The following is a 26,637-nucleotide window of genomic DNA, read 5'->3' on the forward strand; positions in this document are numbered from 1 at the left end:
TCGCTCACGGCCGCCACAAAATTATGAAAGAAAAAGAGTATATCGCTTACTAGACGTTCGTTATTCGTGCGGTAAAAACTTCAGCATCAAGCATGACGTTCTAATTAATTATTTCCTTTTGGCTTTTTCGTTAGCCTATAAGTGAATAATCGAAACTGATGAAACCAACGTAATCGGGGTTTCGCATCTTCAACTACAAAGGTTTTACATGCTTAACGTCAAATATTTAACACATTAACTCATTTGTTAAGTAAACAAATGTTTGAAGCTGCTTTACACGCGGGAACTAGATTATTTACGGAACGGTTAATGGGAGGAGGGATTAGGTTTAGAAACAAAGACGCATGACCCCTGTGCGTTCTGTTTCCTGCGCGGCACACCACATATGTTGCCCGGTCGCGCGGCGCTGCCTACGTGTCAAAGACACCGCGCATTCTCGGAAGTGAGCTTCTACAAGCCGGCGTGCCAGATACTTTCTCAGCAGATCAAAGGACAGAGGTAATTAGTGCAATATACCAACGACTATAGGTTTGTAAGAGAGTAACAGAAGTTTAAAATTAAGACGGGACTGAGGTGATAAGAAAACAAGGTTTTAATACTGGCTGGCGATTCTTAAGAATTACAAACCTAGAAAGACGTGTCAAATTCCCAGGATTCTCTTTTACTTCTCAGATAGACAGCGTAAAATCCTCTTCTAGTGGAGACACCATTCACTTGGGGTTGCTGTATTTCCAAATGAAAACACCGGGGGTGGGGGGAGCGGCAAGGGGGGTTGTATTACATCAAGTCTTTATGTAAACCACAATGGCTTACTTTTCTACAAAATCATATTTCTCGGTGCCTCGAAACTTCTTAAGTAACTCTTTCTTGGATATGATGTTATCATAGTATTGAGAACAAGAGATATCTTTATAGTCATAATTGACGAACAACAAATTCTTTGCACACTGTACGGAAACAAGAAAATATCCTTTCCACAACAGTATTGTGGGCAAAGAATGCAAAAGAGAATTGCACAGTTTTCAAAAATTCTGATTATTCACCTACAGAGCGACTGTTCGTGAAATCGCACCATCTATCATATACAGTTTTCTCTAAAAATATAGATCTTGTTTCCGATTTGAGCTGTTCGCTCAGAAACAATGTTAGGCGAACGTTTTTATTTCTCAAAGTGGCTACAGTACTTTACAAACTTTCTGTTATATCCTAGCCAGTAATGCCACCCGAGCCCGCTGCCAAAAGGTTGGCAGCATCGAAGTCCGGACGCCGTCCGCATAAGCAGCGCCAGCGAGACAGGAAATCGCCACAAGTCTGCGCGCGCCACCGCTGGCTTCTGGTTTCTTAAGCGCTGGAGTCGCGAGCGCTAGGACAGTTCTGTATTCGCCGCTCAGTTGTATACTCGCCACCGAATTGTGTACTTGCTAGTCAGTTGTGTGTTCATCGCAGCAGAGTTGTTGTTTGTCGTCAGCCGACGCTGACCTAGCCGCTCCGACTCGAACTAGACAGATTTCTGTAGACACGGAGTTCACTACTGTGTTTCTGTATCTTCGTTAATAAAGATAAGTACCGACTTTTATTTAATCAGAGTGTTTGGGTTTTCATCTTTCTGTTCACTGTTCCAGCGGACCGGTCGGCCCGCTATTAAAAGTGTGGCGGTGACTTCGTAAGCCGTTTCCACAGCGAATTGTTTGTCGCTACGAACGCCGCCACAAAACTTTTCCAATCAAGTTCTCTGTTAAGAGCTAACCAACTGAATACACTTAATACATCGTATTGCCTCATCCGTTAGCTAATGTAATAGCATTCATATCTTTTCTGAACACGTTAAACAGATGGTCACTGTCACGTTTAGAGATCACGTATTTTACTTTTAGTGGAACAAAGTTACCTTTAGCCGTCTCTTGCAGACTTAACACAGTATCACTCAGGACAGAATAAACTTCCACTGCAGTCTTTTTTTCACCTTCAGTTCCGGAATCGCGCTGCTGCTACGGTCGCCGGTTCGAATCCTGCCTCGGGCATAGATGTGTGTGATGTCCTTAGGTTAGTTAGGTTTAAGTAGTTCTAAGTCTAGGGGACTGATGACCTCAGATGTTAAGTCCCATAGTGCTTAGAGCCATTTGAACCATTTTTAATCACCTTCAGTCAGCAATATTTGTTTGTGCAGGTAATTGGAGACACTGTGAAGAAACCATAGGTATCCTTCAGTCAGATGATTTTCCAATAAAAGCTTAATTGTAATGGAGATCTTATTTTCAGACATGAATAAGATTTACGAACCTGCTGCATTTGCAGAATTGTTTCTGTTGCAGGCATAACTGAAGGCCAACTTCTCTAAGAATGAGAAAATATTGTCTTATTTCCAATTCTCACAAAAGAATAAAATTCAGCCAAGTCTTGTGCTCTCACAGTATAAATTGAAAAGCGAGACGAAAACTTCCAGATCCATCCTCAGAATGTCTGAAGCAATTCTACCAGTATTTTATGTATAATACGAGATGAGCAGCCACGTCCTTAAATGTTGTTCTCCAATTCTTTGTTCAGTTTACGGAAGACGTTGTTTGCGACTAGACTGTTCTTGTCCGCTGAAGCTGACATTGGCGTTATGATCGCCAAATGCAACACACTTTTGTTTCTCTGAAACACTTCCACTATACACTTGACTACAGTGTCTGACATTTCGTTTGTAATATTTTGCACGTCAATAAGTTTAGTCTGCATGCCCCCTCCCCACGTCCATACGAAAGAGCTGAACAACGAAACGAAAAAGTTCAGTATTTCCATGGTTACTTGCATCAAGAGTAAAACTAAGAAAATTAACTCCTTCCAATTGAACTTTTAACTGATATTGGCACTCAGTGGATAAAATATTGCTGATTATTGCTTCACACTTCATTCTAGTCAACCTTATACTCTCTCTCAATTTCAATTTTAGTCCATCAGGTGACACTTGAGATCACAGAACAACAGCTTGACATGGAAGTTTTCTTACTGTTTTATAAACTTGCAACCAGAGGTTAAAATTGAACATTAAAAACAGAGTGTAATCAGGATAAACTGGGTGTTTTAGTAACCCTACGTTCCTTTCTCATGCAGGCTTCATAAACTGGATATAACGGATTGTAATGCTGCCTTGATCATCAGTAGCGATGTAGTATCTCGTTTCCGTCCGCAAAGCGTAAAACCTTATTTATATTGCTGCTACAGCTATGAAATGTTTGTGTGTTGTTGCCAGCAACCTGTTAGATGAACTGACGTTTGGAATGCAGTGCTAATGCTTTTCTAAATGTGTAACTGTAACTAAATGTTACTGTAACTAACTTTAATATATGTAATTTCATGATTGATTCGAGATTTCATATTCCTGGCCCCTCGGTCATAACAAAGTAAATGAAGCGTCCAGAAGACATGGTCGGATGTCAGTGTAGCTTTGTACATACACAAACCATCGGCGGTTGGTAAAAGATTAGACTTGCAAACCTCTGTGATATGTACAACAACCACCAGAGAACATTAGCGTTGTTCGTGTTTAGTGTTGTTATCAGGCCTGGTATAGTGTATAAGAAGGGAAGTAAGGAAGGAAAATTAGAGTTTGATGTTCCGTCGATAGCGGCGTCATTAGCGACGTAACGCAACCTCGGGTTACGAAACGATGGGGGAGGAAATCGGCCGTGCTTTTTCCAAAGGGAACATCCCAGCGTTTGCAGCTGTTACGCAAGCTTTTATGTAAAATATATTCCTATAACCAATGGCTGAAAGGTGTATAGTTTCTAAGTCTGATGCTGTCAGTGGCTTTTGTAGTGTTCCTGGAAACAGACCGGATTCATAAAAATGGTACACTGCAGCTGTCTGTCGTTGACAGCCTATTGTACAACCATGTCATTGTGTTGCAGTGAATTTGTATTGAATTAATGAGTGACCAGGAAGTTACTTCACTTCTGTCATAATTATCTGTGTTGATGGTAGACTCCATAAATCCTTCCCGTTCAAAAACTGCTGGCACTTGCAGCAGTGGGTTGCACTGAGTGGAGCCACTCACCACATACCCACAGTATGTCTTCAGAAGTGGGTATGAATGCAGCTGATGGAATGGGATTGATCATGTTCAAGTCTAGAACAGTAACCTGCTGTAATGCATTGCTTGACTTATGTTGAAGTATCTGAAATTCAATAGAACCTAGTTGGCCTACTTCTACTGTAGAGGCAGCCAATTTAAGCCTCTGAGCCTCTTCAGATGTTGCGTCAGTTGTGGCGAGGAAGGTGGTGGGGGGGGGGGGGGGGGAGTGATGCATTTGATAACCCTCGAAATGCGAAATCTACTCCAGCCACTGATAGTGGAGACAATGGAATCGATATTGTCGAATACATATTGACAGCATGCTACATTTGGGACGGGCTCTGCAGTGTGGTAGACAGTTGACAGCTCCAGCTGTCGAACTTTTTTGGATAATAGCTCACTTAACAATAGCATGAAACAGCGTGAAACGTACTCACAGTGGCGAATATGGACAACCATCAGCTTTATAACAGAATGATGACAATGAAATTTGTACCGAACCGGCATTCGAACCAGGATTTCCAGCTTATCGCGAGCTAAAGGTTGTCCATATTCGCAGTTGCAAATTCACTTCACGCATTTCTTTACAGCTGCATGTTCCTTCGGGTATGCACGCATATATGTAGCAACGTTTCATTGCGTTTCTGAACAACACAAGCACTGCAGTGTCGTACATATGCTAAATAAGAACTATCTTAATAAATTGAAAATAACTACATTGTATTAACACGAGCCCAGTGAAGTTATTTTGTCTACTCACATAAGAGAACTGGTCAGGAAATGCTGGAAAGATATAGTATGTCCGCAAAATGAAAAGACAGCAGCGCTCATGTTGGGGGAAGTTGCCTTTCGTATAACAACGCTGCAGCTGCCGTATAGGTCGACTAATTGTAAGAATCAGTGTTCGGGGTTTTGCACATATTTTGCCCATTTGAGTTTCTAGCGTTAATTCTATTAGTAACTCTTATCCTTTTTCCACGTAGATTTAATGCGCTTTGTGGGAAATGAATACCCACCTGGCATGTCTGTGAACTGTTTCGCCATTTATCATAAGGCGCACTGCGGAGGATCGGTATAACCTTGTGAAATGCCCTATAGTTGCTTCTTATGACGCAGTGGGGTAGGTTAAGACTCCTATATTCTGAGCTGAACTCTCCACCAAGTTTTCCCCAAAATGTAGAATATTCGTTTACATATGACTGAGGATGCCATTGGAGATTTCTAATTGAATTTACCGAAGAATTTATCGTAAATATGAGTGCCTGCTCAGCTGTGAGCTGCGCTAACCGTTGCAAAAATGGTTTTCACACGTTTAGATTTCCAAGTGACCCTAAACGAAGAAAAAGACGATCCATAAATTGCCGCGGAGACATCTGGGAACCAGCACCTGGAACTCAGTTATGTATTGTAACCATATTTTAGTAAAAGGAGTTATAAACATGAAACCAGCTGTATACAACTGCGTGTCTTTCCCCAGTTGAAAACTATACTGAAGCAGTTAGTCTTAATTTTTTTTTTCGATTCCGATATTTTATCGCAATTAGCAAAGTGGAGAAGAATATTTATTGTGATGTATTTACATGTCGTTACCGTGATCATAGATACATAGATACACAAAGTGAATAATACTTAACCCCATTATACACGTAGGTACAGTAGGACGAGTAATAATTACTACTTTTTAATAGTAGGTTGGTCATTGTGAAGGAAGCTGCACAAGTAACATAACCGTCAAGAATAAAGATTTGAATGCAACTTAACAAGCAAGCAACAAATTTTCTGTCTTATTTTTGTGTTAGTGAGAAAGACATTTAATAACAGCGTGAATTCCAGAGATACAAATTTTACAGTTCGTGTTTGGAGGGGTGGGGGGGGGGGGGGGGTTACCCACGTCTCCCTACTTGGCAAGAGCTAATTTAATCTAATCAACAAAAAGTAACAAAATGTTAGTTTTGGGTAACAGGCCTATATGAACATACTCCTAGGATTGAATTCATGCTTGGTGCAATTCAAGGGGCTTCATAATGACGCGTTTGTTAAAATACCTACTTATGATTAAAAAATAAACATCAGTTTTGCAAGTGCCTATATATGGGCGAAAACAGGTTCTTGCTGCATAACAACCTGATTTGAAGACAGTGGTACCGAGTTCTTAATTCATTACACTTAATATTTAAAAACTACCACGCAAGTTCTAAGCCTACATTTCTACAGCCTTGTAATATTTCATTTCAATTTTTCTGTTGTATGAAAATGGTATTTTAAATGTCTTTGAAGACATTAATAACTGTTCGGTACACTTCACACATTTAATATCAAACATTTTGTAATAAATGTGAATGATTCATAATATGTCGTTGTCTGATGTATAACGGACTAGTAGATTTGACTATGACTTCATATGGTTTCAGTACTACGTCTAGTTCAGCTGGTACGGTGCCTCGGTTTTTTTGGACAAATTGATCTTTCAACATCTTGCGAAGTAGACAATGGTGCAGAACATGTGTAACTGCCTGTCGAGTTCTAAGAATTCAGGACTCTGTTCTCAGTTCAGATAAAACTACGTTTACTCTAAGGTAGCGCAGACCATTGTGAGTCTACTGGATATGTAAAGGGATGAAATGATGCTGTCCAACGAGAAAATTTGGATGGCTTTCGTCTCTCGGTAATTCCGCGAACTGCAGACGTCACTGACACGAATAAGGCCATTATCAAAGAACGGGTTGAAACGAGCTAAATTAGAATTTCAAGACAGAGACTGTGGTATCGATAGTAACGATGCCACATAGTTTCAAAGGTTGGCACTACCACGAGACACCGACGGCAGCGCCCTCTAGCTGCTGCTGTGCAGCTCTACAATTTCCGCTACAGATTCTGCCCATATCATCAGGTGCAGCCAGCCAGGACACTTCGCTACAACTTCGCACTACCTTGCAAGTTATGTATTCTTATTGCTTGAGTAAAGGGGATTTAAATTCATATAGCAGTACCGACGTGTTTTAGCTTTTCGTGATCCAACCCACGCGCCGCCTTCCAGGCAGGATACAAAAGAGGCATATTGTTATACAGAACATGCATGTCAATCGAAAAATGTTGTTGATGAACGAACTGAATCCAGTGTCTTGCGCTTCGTGCAAGTATGATGTTGTCAATTCTCCAGATACCCTGTTTTCTTTCATCAAGTTTCGTTTAAAGCGAAATACTGTAAATCTTAACAGTTCGTGGTAGCTACTAAACCGTGTAATTCTTGCACTTTTAAACTTATCGTTTTAAAATATTTGTTTAGTTCGGTTTTTCATGTTTATAGAACTGAAAATGAAGATAGCTCTCAGCTGAAACCAGTTAATGTATGAGTAAAGCCTGCGATGTTTTCTGGATAAATAAAAGAAAAAAGTATAGCATAATCAGTCAACTGTCTGTTGTATTCATATGCGTATTACAAACACAAAATTGCGTCATAGTGGTTTCTTGATGTGAGACACAGCAAGTGAAAGCAGTCTGCCATAAAGAAACCTTTCCTCGCACGGGGAAAAAGGGTCGCCCGTATCATCAAGTCATATTTTTGGACACGTGTTTCTCGTCTTCCCGAATCTACAAATGATACGAGAGGTGCGTAAATTCTAGCTAATGCCCTCCCGAGACGGGGGCTGTCCCGGCCGCTATCTAGGTGGCGGCAGCAGCCAACTTGCTGGCGGCGCGAGCCCAGATAACCCCTAGCGCGGTGGCTAAGTGGAGGCGACAGATACCGCCTTACAGCTGCGACCCACGAGCTTTCATCAAACGACTCAGCCTGTCCGCTACAGCTGCGCCGCACAACATGAAAGAGAGAGGCAGACTTACTGCGAGTCCACCGAATCAGGACGGATTTTAACAGGACGTCCACGTAGCTGAGCGTGATGGACTGACGTTCTGGAAAACAGCCACAAAGTCTTTTATTAGTTACGTGAAAAAAAAACGTACACGGTACCAACTGCGATGAGGTTTTATGTTGAATACGGTGAAAAATTGGCTCCTTTTCCACCTCATATTTAAACAGCGTGCTCTAAAAATGGTTCAAATAGCTCTGAGCACTATGAGACTCAACTTCTGAGGTCATCAGTCCCCTAGAACTAGTTAAACCTAACTAACCTAAGGACATCACACACATCCATGCCCGAGGCAGGATTCGAACCTGCGCCCGCAGCGGTCTCGCGGTTCCAGACTGCAGTGCCTAGAACCGCACGGCCACTTCGGCCGGCAGCCTGCTCTAAAATTTCCCTAAAAAAATTCTAGGAGAGACTGACAAAGGGAACTCTCCATCAACCCTCTCAAATTTAGTGGTAAGATGGCCCAGTGGATAACCCGTCAGAAACTTAACACAGATCAAGCATGAAAACAGGAAGAAGGTGTACTGAACTGTGAAAAAAAGCAAAATAAAAACAGTGAACGGTCCAAGACAAGAAGTGCCACCATAAAGGTCACCAGAACTAGCAGCAGCGTGGGTAATTGGTCATGGTGTTGGATTGCCAAACGGGCGCGCCGTGTTCAAAACTCCCTCTTGGTTTTTAATTTTTTTTTTTCCACAACATTATGAACTGTCACTGAAATGCTTGTTCTCTTTCTGTAGTCCTGGCAATTGTCATACAGTACACTGGTTATAGAATATGAGTCATGTGGTAAGAATACGTTACCGTCGCAAGTAAATGTGATGGATAGCGAGAGCAGGCGAGATACGACAGGACGTCTCACAGAAATCAAAAAAGCTAATAAACGGGTGTGAATTATGTTGCAAAAAAGCAATTCAATAGTCAAGACTTCCAAAACGGAATGCAACTTCAAAAACGTTAGAAACGTGTTTTGATAGAGCACAGAGAAACTGTGTGATTGTCAAACTGTTGTTGCAGCTTATGTGACAACCTATTATGTTTTCATCGTTTCCTTGGAAGCGACCACATTCAGATTCACACAAACGTCTATATATGGGGCAAGGAGGCGCATCTCACTCACTTGCTAGTCGTACAGATTAGGTGCGTCGATAAGAGATTCCTATCACATGACACACACGCACTAATGCCGTGTATGACACACCAGGCGTGTTTTCCGGTGGAGGATTCGGTTGACTTGTCGCCTTGTCACCAAAGGTTTGCGGTTCCCATTCGAAAGCCACTTCCTTTCGGCTGCTGATGGAGTAGTAGTGCAGAATCAACTGTCATTATAGGTCCCTACTTTACATCTTGCTGTTGCAAACGGACGTTACACCACGACACACACACATACACACACACACACACACACACACACACACACAAATTTGAATAAAGCGAACAGCGGAGAAAAAAATTGGTACGAGGGAGGTTTGAATACGGCTCTTCAAATGGTTCAAATGGCTCTGAGCACTATGGGACTTAACATCTTAGGTCATCAGTCCCCTAGAACTTAGAACTACTTAAACCTAACTAACCTATCACACACATCCATGCCCGAGGCAGGATTCGAACCTGCGACCGTAGCACTCGCGCGGTTCCGGACTGAAACGCCTAGAACCGCTTGACCACCGCGGCCGGCGAATACGGCTCTCCCGCATGGCAGTCACTCATCGTAACCACTTAACCGCGAGGCCATTTTGCTTACCACCTGCAATATATTGCACTTCTTGAAACTCCCTCGCAGATTAAAACTGTGTGCCGGACCGAGACTCGAACTCGAGACCTGTGCCTTTTGCGGGAAAGTGCTCTACCATCTGAGCTACCCAAGCACGACTCACGACCCCTCCCCACAGCTTCAATTCTGCCAGTACTACTTTCCAGACTTCACAGAAGCTCTTCTGTGAACATTACAGAAGTTGCACTCCTGGAAGAAAGACGAGGTACTGGTAGAATTGAAGCTGTGGGAGTCGGCCGGTGTGGCAGAGCGTTTCTAGACGCTTCAGTCTGGAAACGCGCGACCACTACGGTCGCAGGTTCGAATCCTGCCTCGGGAATGGATGTGTGTGATGTCCTTAGGTTAGTTAGGTTTAAGTAGTTCTAAGTTCTAGGTGACTGATGACCTCAGATGTTAAGTCCCGTAGTGCTCAGAGCTATTTGAACCATTTGAAGCTGTGGGGACGGATCGTGAATCGTGCTTGGGGTGTTCAAATGGGCCGGCACGGTAGCTCAGCGTGTTCGGTCAGAGAGCTGGTTGGCCTCTGTAATAAAAAACTGAGTGGAACGATCAACAAACGAACTTTAACGGATGTCATGTGACGTCCGTAACGACCAAACCCAACAATAAATAACGAAGAAAAATTCCAAAAAAAAAAAAAAAAAAAAAAAAAAAGATGGTAGAGCACATGACCGCGAAAGTCAAACGTCCCGAGTTCGAGTCTCGGTTCGGCACACAGTATTAATCTGCCAGGAAGTTTCATATCAGCGTACATCCGCTGCAGAGTGAAAATCTCATTGCACTTCTTGTAATTGGACCGTTCACTGTTTCTATATTTTTTCTTTTTGTTGTTGTTGTTGTTTTCACAGTTCAGTACCTCTTCTTCCTGTTTTCATGCTTGATCTGTGTTCAGTTTCTGACGGACTGTCCACTTGGCCCTCTTGCCACTAAATCTGAGGGGGGTGCGATAGGAAGTTCCCTTTGTGAGTAAACAATGTTTTGAAGTGTCCAGAAACGTCTCTGTGTCAAGCATCACAGAACTGCATCTTTCTAGAGGCACTATACGACGACGCTTTCCCACAGGTTGCTGGTCACTCTCTCCGTCAGATCATTTACGTATACAGGAAACAAGAGCAGTCCTATCGCACTTCCCTGGGGCACTCCTGACGGTACTTTCACCCAGATTAACGTATTGTTCTCTGAGAAAATATTTCGTATGTTCGGAACTTCAGACCAGTCTGCACTGGGGCATTATGTAAGAAACTTTCTGAAAATTTAGGAATGTGGAATCTGCCTGTTGCCCTTCATCTATGGTTCGCAGGATATCTTGCGACTAAAGGGCGAGCTAAGTTACGTACGGGAGTAGCAACATTGGACAGTCCACGGTGAAACACCAATAACTCGGACAACTTCATTCACTGTATGGTCATGGGCACGTCCAAACAGCAACGCCCGTTTCTGCCATTCTGTCTCACCTGCACGTCGATGCATCTCACTGTGCTGGTCAGCTCCTCCGTACTCCATTACTATCCTGTCGTTAACTGTAGTTATCGCTCGTTGCTGCCTTTCTACCAGTCAGATTTCTATTTCATATGAATATGGTACATGAAACGTTTTGTTTTTGAAACATAACCAGTGTAAAAAACTGTACCAAGATATATAAACTCATCGCACACAGCATTCTACAACGTGGCGCAATTACTGCCAGCACCTTCTCAGTGAAACTTTATTTTTAAAAAGTGTAAAAAAATCCATTTCTTCTACACCCACTTTTATCCATTCCTGTCTGCAACATGGTCTGCAGAAAACCCTTAATTATCACTGTCCACGAATACGGTACATAAGACATCCACGTTCTTGGAACGCCGGCCAACGACGACTTTTGCACCCCGACTAACTGCGCGTAGGTTGAGCGCTGTAACAACAGGGACATTTTCACGCGACAGTGAGGTTCTCGTTCCATTGGCTTAGAGCTATGACGTGAAAGAATAAGTAAGCGAATGTATAGAAAGTATACACGCAGAATGTCCGCATGAAACCTCCCTCATTTCCAAATGCAGTTAAAATAAAAGGCTATGAGGTATAGGTACTGAAGCGTCGTCTAGTGCAACTCAAAAAGCATTATACGAGAAATTTAACACACTTCTTCATGGGCTACTTTCGTACCCCGTAAAATGCCTACACGATACCGTAGCTGCAATGTGGGCACAAGTGTGTGTGGTATTATGAAAACTGTTTCATCTTCTGCGCAAACCGCCAAGGTCATGTACGGGCGAGTCGTGACAGTGTCTTTCACACAGCTCCGCAGGAAGCAGTCACGGGGTCGGGCCTGGAAATCGCGGTGCCCACATCGATGCTCCATCACGTCCTATCCGGCGCTTTGAAAATGTCGGTCCAGGAAGTCAAGAACACGTAAACTCCAGAGCGCTTGTGCACTATCCTGCTGGACGATCACATTTGTCATACATATCCACATAAAAGATTCCTATTACTGTCCGCTGGATGAAGATAAATGATCCAACTATACTGCTTTTCATCTGCGCAAAACACACATTAACGTTTTCGCTGTCTCTGACATCTTACAGAAAACTGTAGCGGTTTTCCGAACCCTAGATCCGCACGTTGTGCCGATTTACCTTCCCACATGTGAGGAAAGTTGCTTCGTTAGAGAAAACGACGTTCCTAGATAGTTGGGGCTTAGACCGGCTCGTGTTCAGCTTCTCCGTAGAAAATTCATGGAAAAGCTGCAAGTCGTTTCGCTTCAGTGTTCACACAGTCGAACATTTTAATCTTGCAAGTGATGTAGTTTACGCAGCACCTTGTGAACTGTTGAGCGATGTTTAGCGCTCGTGATACTCGGCTAAATTTGATGGGCCTCCTTGGGAGGTTTCTCTGATCTTCTCTACCGCTTCGTCTTATGTGATTTTTCTGCCAGAAGTTGACGTTTTACGTTCCCAGTGGCTAGGAACTTGACATACCAAACCTTAAAGTACAGCGCCTGGCGGGTCTGTTTGTAATTCACGTCACAATTTCGTCGGACAGCCGTGAGTGATTTAGTTTCCCACACAATAGCATGCTTTGGGTTCTCTCTTGAGGGGCAGTCATTTCCGATAATTATTTAGCATCTAAAGCCTTCGTGTGGACGCCCTGTATATAAATTAGGAGATGTGATGAAAAAGTAACGGAAATTTTTGTTTTTCTTACAAAATCCTTACTTACTCACCAAGTCAACTATGTCCCCTTGAAAGTATTCCTCCTCAGATAAAACACACTTGTGCGCGTGCGTTTTCTAATCTCGGAAGCATTTCTGGAACTCGCTTTTCGTTGTGATGTTCAGCTCTTTCAGCAATTTTCTCTTTATCTCACCAGTGTTGGTAAAACGACATCCTTTCATGATTCACTTCATTACCGGGAATAGAAAGAAGTCGCAGAGGGTCATGTCCGGCGAATGTTCTGGCTGAGGCAACATTCCGTTTTTGTTTTTTCGCCAAAAAATCACGAACAAGCATTGAGGTGTGACAGAGAGCATTATCGTGATGCAGTTTCCACGAGTGGTTTTGCCACAATTCTGCTCGTTTTCTTCAGACTGGTTCACGCAAACGGCACATAACTTCCATGTAGCAGTATTGCTTATCTGAAAAGCTAACTTCCTTACGTCAGTTACCTACGACCGAACAGATTCTCTTCGAAGTCTAACAAGACATTAACAAGTTCTTCTTCAGTTGAAAGAGGTAATGCTGTTTGTCTCCGATTCACTGCCCCATTGTTGCCACGGTTGACTCCCCGTATAACTTCACCTCGAACATGTTTTAGAAACGTTTTCTTTGGTATTTCGTATTTTCTGCAACATTCGTTCAGTTTTATTTTCCCTTCTTTTAAATCCTCCAATGTGCGTGCCATACTTTCTGGAGACCATTCCCCGTATTTCCTCCCAGCCATCGTAATGGAAATCTACAGTGAAGAAGGGGAAAAAACAATACATGTTATGATACTTCAACTTTCACGAACACTGCGAAATTATTTTTCTTACAGGGTGGCGCGCGAAATGTGTTACCAATTGTTTCTATCACAATTTACGACGCACGTTAGATATCCCGCTGGAATCTCTACAGCAGTACCAGCAGAGCTTGGAAAAACTAATGAGTTACGAAATGACGTGTAATTCACGATACTGCCGCTAGAAGATTAGTAAGCAGCAATGGCTGACAATGGAAGACTGACGGCACAGCAACGATCGGCAATTGTGTTACTTTTTCATGAAACGAAAAGCCTTGTTGTGACTCAGAGGCGTTTTCGACAACGGTGTAACACACGATGGGTCCCTTGCAAGAAGCCCATCCACAGGTTGTACAATAAATTTGTACAGGAAGGAACAGTATTGGAAGCGAAGCGACCTCGGCCTAAGCCTGTTTGTTCGCCGGAGAATATTGAACCGGTACGAGTTGCTGTACAGAGAACTCCCGGGAAATCGTGTAGAAAGGCAGCAGTGGAACTGGGAATATCCAGACGCTCCGTTCAACTTCTGAAAAGTGACCTCCATATGTACCCATACAAGATGATCTGTGCACAGAAGCTCACTGTTTGATCAGTGGGTGGAGGATAGGGAAGAAACTGTCAATAACGTTTGGTTTTCAGACGAGGCGCATTTTCATTTAGACAGTGGGGTTAACAAACAAAATGTACGCTTTTGGGCCACTGAAAACCCACAAGTGCTTCATGAACGACAACATTATGCTCCGAGGATTACAGCGTGGGCAGCAGTTTCCAGTCACTGACTTATTGGACCCTTATTCTTTGAAGAAACTGTGAACACCGAGCATTATCTGAGAACGCTTCGCAATAGCTTCATTCCACAGCTTCTTGCTACTTCCTTGCCCTTCGACACGCAGTGGTTTATGCAAGATGGAGCAAGGCCACATTCTGCAAACACTGTGTTGGAGTTTTTACACGAGCATTTCGACATGCCGATCATTTCACTCAGGTTTCCAGGTCGCTTCAATGACGGACAAAATTGGCGCCCCAATAGTCCAGACCTCAATCCATGTGACTTTTATCTTTGGGGGTACCTAAAGGAAAAAATTTTCCCGAAACGTCCACGTGATTTAATGGAGTTCAGAAGACTTATTCTTCAAGCTTGCAGTGAAATTACGGAAGACATGTGCCGTAGGGTAATCACTAACTTCAATGTTCGTTTGAAGGAAGTTAGGAAACGAAATGGTGGACATATTGAGCATGTGCTGAGTTAGAACAAATCTCCATGGACGGCTCTTCATTGTAGTAAATGTTCCTTTCAGATTGTAACCGAGCGAGGTGGCGCAGTGGTTAGCACACTGGACTCGCATTCGGGAGGACGACGGTTCAATCCCGTCTCCGGCCATCCTGCTTTAAGTTTTCCGTGATTTCCCTAAATCGCTTCAGGCAAATCCCGGGATGGTTCCTTTGAAAGGGCACGGCCGATTTCCTTCCCCATCCTTCCCTCATCCGAGCTTGCGCTCCGTCTCTAATGACCTCGTTGTTGACGGGACGTTAAACACTAATCTCCTCCTCCTTCGGATTGTATTGACAGTAAAGTTTATATTCAAAAACAAAATGGTAACACATATCGTGCGCCTCCCTGTAGATTGGGAATATTAGACTCTATAAATTTATTAAAATATTTGGCCTTAATCACTTTCAGTGCTAAAGTTCCTAACTGTCACTAGTAAAGATTCCTAAATCGCACTGGTGCCATTTAGGCAACTCAGCAGTGTTGCGATTTCGGCAACCACGCCATTTTGTGAGTTTGTCGTGCTGTAAGCTAAACAACTGATTGAATAAGAATTATAACTATGTCAAAGAGTACTTAAATATATCTTAATTATATGTAATAGGTATGAATGAATTTATGTTTCGTACCTCAGTAGCAGTCTCCTTACTAAAAGTACACAAATCTTAGATGCAAATCGTAACTTTCCTAATGAACCGAACACAAAACAAACTACCGCAGCCACTGAAACCAAACTATCATCATGGGAGTGTTCCCTAGTTCAACTACTCCCACTAGGTGGTGCGTAAGTATGACCAGTAAATCTAAACACGTGGTGGTGCGATTTGCGAGCCGGTGCGATTTAGGCTACTTTTCCCTAAATTAAAAGTAAGTTACCTTTATTGATTTTGTCAGTAGGCTGTTTAGGTTTTTATTTTGATAACGTCACGTAACGCTTTATATGAAAATCATCGACTGTTCTGTGTGAAGTCTGTGGCTGGTTTGCATTGTTGGAATATTTGCTATTGTAGCGTTGGGCAGTTGGATGTGAACAGCGCGTAGCGTTTCGCAGTTGGAGGTGATCCGCCAGCAGTGGTGGATGTGGGGAGAGAGGTGGCAGAATTTTGAGAGCGGACGATCTGGACGTGTGTCCATCCGAAAGGCTAAATTTGTAATACTGGATATCATAAACTGATATATATATGATGACTTTTGAACACTATTAAGGTAAATACATTGTTTGTTCTCTATCAAAATCTTTCATTTGCTAACTATGCCTATCAGTAGTTGGTGCCTTCAGTAGTTTGAATCTTTTATTTAGCTGGCAGTAGTGGCGCTCGCTGTATTGCAGTAGTTTGAGCATCGGAGGTTTTTGTGAGGTAAGTGATTCATGAAAGGTAAGGGCTATTGTTAGTCAGGGCCATTCTCTTGTAGGGATTATTGAAAGTCAGATTGCGTTGCGCTAAAAATATTGTGTGTCAGTTTAGTGATGTTCAGAATAAGTAAAGAGAGAAATGTCTGAGTACGTTCAGTTTTGCTCAGCAGTTTGAAAATCAAATAACGTAAGAGGTTTATCAGCACAGTAGTTCATTAATTTTTCAAAGGGGATGTTTCAATTTTACCTACAAGTGTTAATTTTATGGAAAGAGTAAATTAATGATACCTTAGGCCGGTATTACACTATGAAATTTCTTTGTCAAAGATTTGATCAAAGATGTGATCCAATATTTCGTCCAATATATTTGACAAAGATCTTTGACGTAGCGCTAGAAGGTGTATTACACTGTCATCAAATTTTTCGTCAAAGTTCAAGATGGCTGACAACAACTTGTTATTAACCGCAGCAGTTGTACGTACCCCAATTGCATTGTGTGCACATGCGGAAAAGAAGTGGGGGAAAAAATGGAACCATACATACGAGGTTGACAGTCTTAAAAGTCCTGGGATTACAACTTGATAATAAATTCAGTTGGGAGGAGCACACTACAGAACTGCAGAAAGGCCTTAACAAATCTGTATTTGCAATTCGAGTGTTAGCAGACATAGGCAACATAAAAATGAAAAAGCTTGTATACTTTGCCTACTTTCATTCGATAATGTCATATGGGATAATATTTTGGGATAAATCTTGAAGTCAAACAAAAGTTTTCAGAGTCCAAAAGCGTGTAATACGTATTATTTGTGGAGTAAATTCACGGACGTCCTGCAGAAACCTCTTCAAAGAACTGGGTATACTAACTACTGCCTCTCAGTATATTTACTTCTTAATGAAATTTGTCGTAAATAATATATCTCTTTTTCCAACAAACAACTCAGTTCATACATACAATACCAGGAACAAAAATGATCTCCACAAGGACTTAAAAGCACTTACTTTAGTTCAAAAAGGGTCCACTACTCAGGAACACTCATCTTCAATAATTTGCCAGGAAACATAAAAAATTTAGTTAGAAATAAAGATCAGTTTAAAAGGAGCCTGAAAAACTTACTACTGGCCAACTCCTTCCACTCCATTGGCGAAATCTTTAATAGAAACAAATGATGTATTGTATTTATTCATACTATTAGTATTGTTATTTCAGCTTAAAAAAATCGACATGTTCCACATCCACGAGGATCTGCTCAGCACGGATCTATGGAACGAAGAACTAATCTAATCTGGGTGAAGCCGTGGGTTTTACGACGACACGATAAAAGCATTCAACAAAACTTGTTACGTGGGCTTACAGTGGAAGACGTCAAGTCGTACATCAATTACTTAAGAATGGATGAGCATACATTTCTGTATGTGCTCAATGAAGTGTATCCTCATATCACAAAGCACAATATTCACTTAAGAACTGCTACATCTTCAGAAGACAGGCTCACTGTAACACTCCGATTCCTTGACATAGGAGAGGGTTATGTTAGGTTAGGTTAGGTTAGGTCAGGTCAGGTCTCCAATCTTCTTAATCTATTTTGTATTCAGGGTGCCTCACATTGTAAAGCGCCTCATCAGCTTAGACATCTATTAATTTTGTAGTTGTCGGCACACACCAATTGTATTTACCGGCAATGGTTATAAAAACACTACAGACGACAGAACGCTGCAGCGATGCTAGCGCTCCATGTGGTAACATGTCACCATGCAGTGAACAGAAGACAAGCGGTTTCTTTGATCAAATATACAGCGAGGCCCTAGATTTGATCAAATATTGGACGACATTTGACAAAGTCCCTATTACACTATCAAATATCTTTGACAAAGATATTGGACAAAGAAATTTGATAGTGTAATACCGGCCTTATCGAAACTTGTTGGTAGTAACAAAATATTTGCAATTGTTACGACAGACCCATTTTGAAGAACGCCAGTTCGAACAAAACCGGGCAGACAACAAGAAGAAACTGAAACCAAATGCCATCCCTACTCTTTTTGATGTGCCAAATCCTCCACTTCCAGTTGCTCAGCTATGTTTGAGAAGTAACGGTTAAAAGTATTAGCGACTAGTGAGGGGTCAGATACTTTATTGCTTTTTCAGTCAGTTTCATATTACTGTAATTATCTGACACAGCACCCAATACCCCTTTAATAACTCGCACAGGTTGCTTTAGTTTTAGTTCCTAGGTTTACCAGTTTTTTTACTTTTTAAATAACTTGTGACACACTTCCTTTAATGCTTTTGAAATAGTCACTAAAATTTGGAACAGTTATAGATTGAGTACTCTTGTAATTCCCTCTTGTGTGGCATGAAATTTTTATGCCTGTTGTGTTCCATTTTAACATTATTCCGTAATTGTTTACGAATGCAACTCTTACTTACTATAGACTTAAGTGGATGTACCATATATAAACGAGAAAATACGATACTGGTAATGCATTTTTACCGTAAGACATTTAGAACAGCAACGTACGACTTATGTGGAACGTAAGTGAATGTATCCTACCTCGTAATACTGCTCTGATCACCTACTTTAATTTGCTTGCCTCTGAAAGTCAAATGTAAGCCAATACACTTCCTACGCTGTAATATTATCTGCGCAAGGAATTACATTTGATGGTCTTAAAAGCATAGGAAAAAGCGCGAGTGTCCCGTAGAGTTTAAACGAGTGCCTTCAACGTGGGATTCAAAATAGCGAATTGTTCAACTTGTACTATACGGTATTCTAGCCACGGCCTGTTTTTCTCGTGGTACTCCTATGTTCTCCTTGTGACGTGAAACGACGTCGCGTCTCGTGTTCGTCTCCACGAAGCAAAAATCTAATCTTTTTTTTGAAGCTCTGCACTGCAGTGGAACGTGGAATTCCATGCTGTGACGTCACCAGCTCCTAGTCCACGAGCGTTTTCACGTCCGGTGTGAGCACGGCTTAAGTCTCGTAGCCGGCAGTGGCGCGACGTCAGATGCTACCGCTGCACGAGCAGAGGGGCGCATCGCGTTTGAGGCGGACGGGCGGGGTTTGCTTTGCTTTGCTTTGCGTTCGCCGTTAGCGCGTGTCCCCCACCCCTGGCAGGCGGGGCGCAAACAAATGGAGCGCGGGGAGCGGACCGGCGCGCTGAATAGCCGCTAACGCCGCACAAAGACCGCCTATTTGGACGGACGGCCGACCCGGCTGCCGCGACGTCGCGTGATTAATACGCGACGCCAGTGGCAGGTCAAAATAAAGTGCCGGCCAGGGACCGTCGGCTACACGCTCGCTAAACGGTACACCTCGTCCCGCTAAAGCTCTGACAAAGTTACCTCTGCGTTTTGGGATGCGCCGGCCAGCAAGAAGAGTGCATGCAGAAAAGGCCGCCGAGCGAGGTGGCACAGTGGTTAGCACACTGGGCTTGCACTCGGGAAGACGACGGTTAAAACCTGCGTCCGGCCATCCTGATTTACGTTTTCCATGATTTCACGAAATCGCTTCAGGGAGATGTCGGGATGGTTTGTTTGAAAAGGCGCAGCCGACTTCCTTCCTCATCCTTCCCTAATCCGATGCTACCGATGGCAACCACAAAAGGTTGGTTTTCACGCTTTCTCAAAGTGCAGAGGCTGCTATGTCAGCGATACTAGAATCGATAGTGGTCTGATATAGTTGATCGTCGGTTCTCTGGAATTTCGGCTGGAGGCATTATTTTACTGTTTCACTTAACAATAACAAAACGCTACCGTTCACGCGTCTTAATGCGAAGCAAGGACACTCACGATAGGTGTTTGGTTAAGCGTCGATTAATTGGCCGTTCCGATTATTTAAGGTGGGTTGGAATGGACATTTTTTCACATTTTCAGATTTTTTCTCATTATAAAATTATATATATATATATATATATATATATATATATATATATATATATACTCCTGGACATGGAAAAAAGAACACATTGACACCGGTGTGTCAGACCCACCATACTTGCTCCGGACACTGCGAGAGGGCTGTACAAGCAATGATCACACGCACGGCACAGCGGACACACCAGGAACCGCGGTGTTGGCCGTCGAATGGCGCTAGCTGCGCAGCATTTGTGCACCGCCGCCGTCAGTGTCAGCCAGTTTGCCGTGGCATACGGAGCTCCATCGCAGTCTTTAACACTGGTAGCATGCCGCGACAGCGTGGACGTGAACCGTATGTGCAGTTGACGGACTTTGAGCGAGGGCGTATAGTGGGCATGCGGGAGGCCGGGTGGACGTACCGCCGAATTGCTCAACACGTGGGGCGTGAGGTCTTCACAGTACATCGATGTTGTCGCCAGTGGTCGGCGGAAGGTGCACGTGCCCGTCGACCTGGGACCGGACCGCAGCGACGCACGGATGCACGCCAAGACCGTAGGATCCTACGCAGTGCCGTAGGGGACCGCACCGCCAATTCCCAACAAATTAGGGACACTGTTGCTCCTGAGGTATCGGCGAGGACCATTCGCAACCGTCTCCATGAAGCTGGGCTACGGTCCCGCACACCGTTAGGCCGTCTTCCGCTCACGCCCCAACATCGTGCAGCCCGCCTCCAGTGGTGTCGCGACAGGCGTGAATGGAGGGACGAATGGAGACGTGTCGTCTTCAGCGATGAGAGTCGCTTCTGCCTTGGTGCCAATTATGGTCGTATGCGTGTTTGGCGCCGTGCAGGTGAGCGCCACAATCAGGACTGCATACGACCGAGGCACACAGGGCCAACACCCGGCATCATGGTGTGGGGAGCGATCTCCTACACTGGCCGTACACCACTGGTGATCGTCGAGGGGACACTGAATAGTGCACGGTACATCCTAACCGTCATCGATCCCATCGTTCTACCATTCCTAGACCGGCAAGGGAACTTGCTGTTCCAACAGGACAATGCACGTCCGCATTTATCCCGTGCCACCCAACGTGCTCTAGAAGGTGTAAGTCAACTACCCTGGCCAGCAAGATCTCCGGATCTGTCCCCCAATTGAGCATGTTTGGGACTGGATGAAGCGTCGTCTCACGCGGTCTGCACGTCCAGCACGAACGCTGGTCCAACTGAGGCGCCAGGTGGAAATGGCATGGCAAGCCGTTCCACAGGACTACATCCAGCATCTCTACGATCGTCTCCATGGGAGAATAGCAGCCTGCATTGCTGCGAAAGGATGATATACACTGTACTAGTGCCGACATTGTGCATGCTCTGTTGCCTGTGTCTATGTGCCTGTGGTTCTGTCAGTGTGATCATGTGATGTATCTGACCCCAGGAATGTGTCAATAAAGTTTCCCCTTCCTGGGACAATGAATTCACGGTGTTCTTATTTCAATTTCCGGGAGTGTATATATAGGGGAATGTATTACACTAAGTTCTTAGGTGATGGAGACTCAAATGCATATAAAAGTGTAGTAGCCGCTAAGCTGGGATCAGACCATCATCGGGTCCACAGTTCCAAATAAGAACAAAAAGACACATATCAAAGCATGTGACACTAAAGTAATGCAGCTGATTGCGTGAAGCAACACTAAATTCATCACATCTTACATCACTTACAAAACCATCTCAGCTATCTCTTTGCATAATTGGCGTAACAGTTATCAGACGTACATTGTTTCACCATTGCTACTTGGCGTAAATATGCAATATTCTGTCTATTTAACCTCATTAAACGTATTTGCGTGGCATACTCATTCTCTGAGCAAATTAATTCAAATATTATTCAATGAACCGTTTAAGGCAGTGAAAAGATGTACCAACAATTGACTAGGTCGATTTTCAATACCTCACTGAAGTTAACATTGTTATTATGTGTAAAGTTAAGTTCAGTGAGGTATCGCTAATCGATCGATCCGTTCAGTTGTCGGTACATCTTTGCACTGCCCCAAATGCTTGACTGAATAATCCTTGCCCTACTTTGCTCAGAGAATGAGTATACCAAACAAATACGTCTAGGAGGTTAAATGGACAGAGGTGTCAGGTATTCACCGCTAATATCAGTGATGGAACAATGTACATCTGGTAACTGTTATGCCAGTTACGAGAAGGCATAGTTGGTATGGTTTTGTAAGTGAAGTTTGCTACGTGATCAAAAGTATCCGAACACCCCCAAGAGATACGCTTTTCATATTAGGTGCATTTTGCTGCCATCTACTGCCAGGTACTCCATATCAGTGACATAAGTAGTCATTAGACATCGTGAGACAGCAGAATGTGGAGCTCCGCGGAACTCACGGACTTCGAACGTGGTCAGGTAATTGAGTGTCACTTGTGTCTTACGTCTGTACGCGAGATTTTCACACTCCTAAACATCCCTAGGTCCGCTGTTTCCGATGTGCCAGGGAAGTGGAAACGTGAAGGGACACGTACAGCACAAAAGCGTACAGGACAACCTCGTCTGTTGACAGACAGAGACCGCGGACTGTTGAAGAGGGTCGTAATGTGTAATAGGGAGACATCTATCCCGACCATCGCACAGGAATTCCAAACTGCATCAGGATCCACTGCAAATACTATGACAATTAGGTGGGAGGTGAGAAAACGGATTTCATGGTCGAGAGGCTGCTCATAAGCCACACATCACGCCGGTAAATGCCAAACGACGCCTCACTTGGTGCACGGAGCGTAAACGTTGGACGGTTGAACAGTGGAAAAACGTTGAGTGGAGTGACGAATCACGGTACACAATGTGGCGATCCGATGGCAAGGTGCTGGTATGGCCAATGCCCGGTGAACGTCATCTGCCAGCGTGTGTAGTGCCAATAGTAAAATTCGGAGGCTGTGGTGTTACGGTGTAGTCGTGTTTTTCTTGGAGGGGGCTTGCACAACTTGTTGTCTTGCGTGGCACTATCACAGCACAGTCCTACATTGATGTTTTAAGCACCTTGTTGCTTCCCACGGTTGAAGAGCAATTCGGGGATGGCGATTGCGTCTTTCAACACGATCGAGCACCTGTTCATAATACACGGCCTGTGGCGGAGTGGTTACACGACAGTAACATCCCTGCAATGGCCTGGCCTGCACAGAGTCCTGACCTGAATCCTATAGAACACCTTTGGGATGCCTTGGAACGCCGACTTCGTGTCAGACCTCACCGACCGACATCGATACCTCTCGTCAGTGCAGCACTCCATGAACAATGGGCTGCCATTCCCCAAGAAACATTACAGCACCTGATTGAACGTATCCCTGCGAGAGTGGAAGCTGTCATCAAGGCTAAGGGTGAGCCAACACTATACTGAACTCCAGCATTGCCAATGGAGGCTGCCACGAACTTGTAAGTCACTTTCAGCCAGGTGTTCAGATACTTTTGATCACATAGTGTATGATGTGTTGTATTCAATATTGCTTCGCGTAATATCAGCTACGTTACTTTAATGTTACACACTCTGATATTTCTGGTTTTTTTATTTTATTTATTTATTTATTTATTTATTTTGAGGGTGTCCCATTTATCTTGACCACCCCAAATAATAACTGTTTGTCCAGATGCCCAGATGCAAATTAAAAAATGTTTCAAGCAAATGTTCTTTAGCCGTGAGGGGGACATCAATCAGCATGATTGCCTTCGTTGTAGCTTTGTTTTCTACAAAGATATGAACAGAAGTATGATTTTTATAAATGGCACCCTGTATCTCATTTCCTCTCCTAAATATCTATTCAAAAATGTATCGCAGTGTATCATTTACTGAAACACAACGTTTTTAATTCCATAAATCAACTTTGACTTTGAGCCCGGGATCACAAACTCGTCCACTTGCTGGAGTTGTCAGGAAACAAATGAAAACCAAGTAAAAACATAACACAAAATTGACTTTGACTCTCCTGTACCATTGCCCAGGAGTAGAACATTCAAAGGTGGTCAGAGTGGTGATGGCTGTTTCAAATGGCTCTGAGCACTATGGGACTTAACATCTGAGGTCATCAGTCCCCTAGAACTTAGAACTACTTAAACCTAACTAACCTAAGGACACCACACACATCCATGCCCGAGGCAGGATTCGAACCTGCGACCGTAGCGGTCGCGCAGTTCCAGACTGAAGCGCTTAGAACCGCTCGGCCACTCCGGCCGGCTCAGAGTGGTGACCCTGGACACCAATAGACTGGTGCAAACATTGAATGAAAGTATTATTTACTGCTTCCAGTATTACCTGCTGAAGAGAATTACAAGCAAGCACGATACGTTCTTGCATATCCTCTGGAGTTATTGGAATATCGCGATAGACAACGTCTTTAATGCATCCCCAAAGAAAAAAGTTCAGAGGATTTAAATCAGGAGACCTAGCAGGCCAAGTAAATGTTCCTCCTCGACCAATCCATCTGGCAGGATACCTTCGGTTCAGAACACGACGTGCACGAAAGACATTATGTGCTGGACATCCATCGTGTTGGTACCACATAAGCCTTCTGGTTCTTAGCGGCACTTCATAGAGTAGGAAGAATTCGTCTGAGGAAGTTGGGATAGGCTATGCCGTTTAGTCTACTATTGGTGAAATAAGGGCCAATAATTGTAGTACCAGGGATCCCACAGCGGACGTAACTCCCCACTGACGTTGATGTTCCACCTGTAGAAGCCATCGTGGGTTGTCGCTGGACCAATAATGCATGTTCCTTGTATTTACCTGTCCTTTGTTTGAGAAGGAACATTAATCGGTAAATAGAACAGTGGAGAAGTAGTTCGGGCTGGCGAGGATTTGCTGCTGTGCCCACTGACAGAACTGTGCACGGTTCTGGAAATGATTCCCATGCAATTCTTGATGTAGGTGTACATGGTAAGGATGGAACCGGTGACATGTAAGAATACGATGTACAGTGGTTTTAGAAATGCCAATCTCGTGTCCAAGCTGTAGTGTGCTCACCTGTGGAGTCATAGCAACGACAGCGAGAACAGTAACTTTGGCAGCTAAGTCTGCGCGAGTGCTACGACGATTGCGTTGTCGTGGGTTGAAACTTCCCGTTTCCTGAAGTGCAGCAACAAGACGAGAAAACATCCGTCGGGAAGGTGAGTTCTTGTCAGGATATCGCTCTCTGTACAGTTCTGCCGCCTGCGTAGCATTTCGCCTACCTTCAACAACAACAATAAGAGAAACGTTATGTCGATGCAGTTTGTAGGAAGGAGAGCCTTTACTGTATGCCTACTCTACACAACAGTATTTAAAGGAACTAAACTACTGTACTAAATGTAGCCGTACATAAAAAAAAACGATATTGCAATTACTGTTCTACTACCTTACATTCCCCATAGATGAGTAGCATTTCTACCTTCTCTTCGTTGGTGTACATTCTGCTCACACAACTCTTCAGCTGACGATGGTTGACGGAATAACGGGTATGCAATCTACTTATGTTTACATTTGTTCTCTGCCAACGTCAGCACGCGAATGTGTTCCATTACCCCGACTATCTGCACTAAGCGCTGGGAGCGTCAGCGTCGATATTGTGTTAAAATAATTAATAAAGTTGTGTTTCAGTGAAAGGTACACTGTGATAATTTTTGAATAGGTCTTTAGGAGAGGAAATGAATTACCGAATAAAAAATACAGGGTGCCATTTAAAAAAGTCACACCTCTGTCCTTATCTTTCTAAAAAACAAAGCTACAACGAAGACAATCATGCTGATTTATGTCCCCCTGACGGTTAAAGAACATTTACTTGAAACATTTTGTAATTTGCATCTGGACAAATAGTTATCTAGGATGGTCAAGATAAATGGGACACCCTGTATACTCTGTGCCCCAGTGTGCCCTCCGTTGTCCTGTATACTTCGACGTCTAGAAATGGAATTCCACCATTCTTCTCTACTTCTAGCGTAAACTGTATCTTCCCGTGCATGTTGTTCAAATATTCGTGAAACTTGTGTAGCTCCGTTTCACCATGAGGCGATATAGCGAATATCGTCCACGTATCTGAACCAGCAACGTGTGCGTAAAGGAGCTGAACCAAGGACCGTTGCTTCAAGGCTTCCATGAATATGTCGGCTGCCAGTGGAGATAGGGGAGACCCCATTGCTACGCCGTCTGTCTGCTCGTAGTATTTTCCTTACCTAATCTGCAAATTCTGTACACAGTCTTATAGGGATTTCTCTGGACCTCACAACCTTCTACACTCTACAGTAATAATGTCATCGCCTGTCAAAAGCATGAATATTTACCTTTTGCAGTGCAGACCGCAGCGAGATGTACAGGAAGAGTGTAAGTGAGGTTCTGTAAAACACCGATAGGGACGTGGAGCCATGTGGACTGATGTGCTGTGGGCATCTGCAGTAGGTTTCTTGGTTGAGGATCCACGACGCCAACAGCTCCGTAGAAGTGGTCTCACAGATTAT

The sequence above is a fragment of the Schistocerca americana genome, chromosome 8 (genome assembly GCF_021461395.2).
Source record: "Schistocerca americana isolate TAMUIC-IGC-003095 chromosome 8, iqSchAmer2.1, whole genome shotgun sequence".
Taxonomy (NCBI): Eukaryota; Metazoa; Arthropoda; class Insecta; order Orthoptera; family Acrididae; genus Schistocerca; species Schistocerca americana.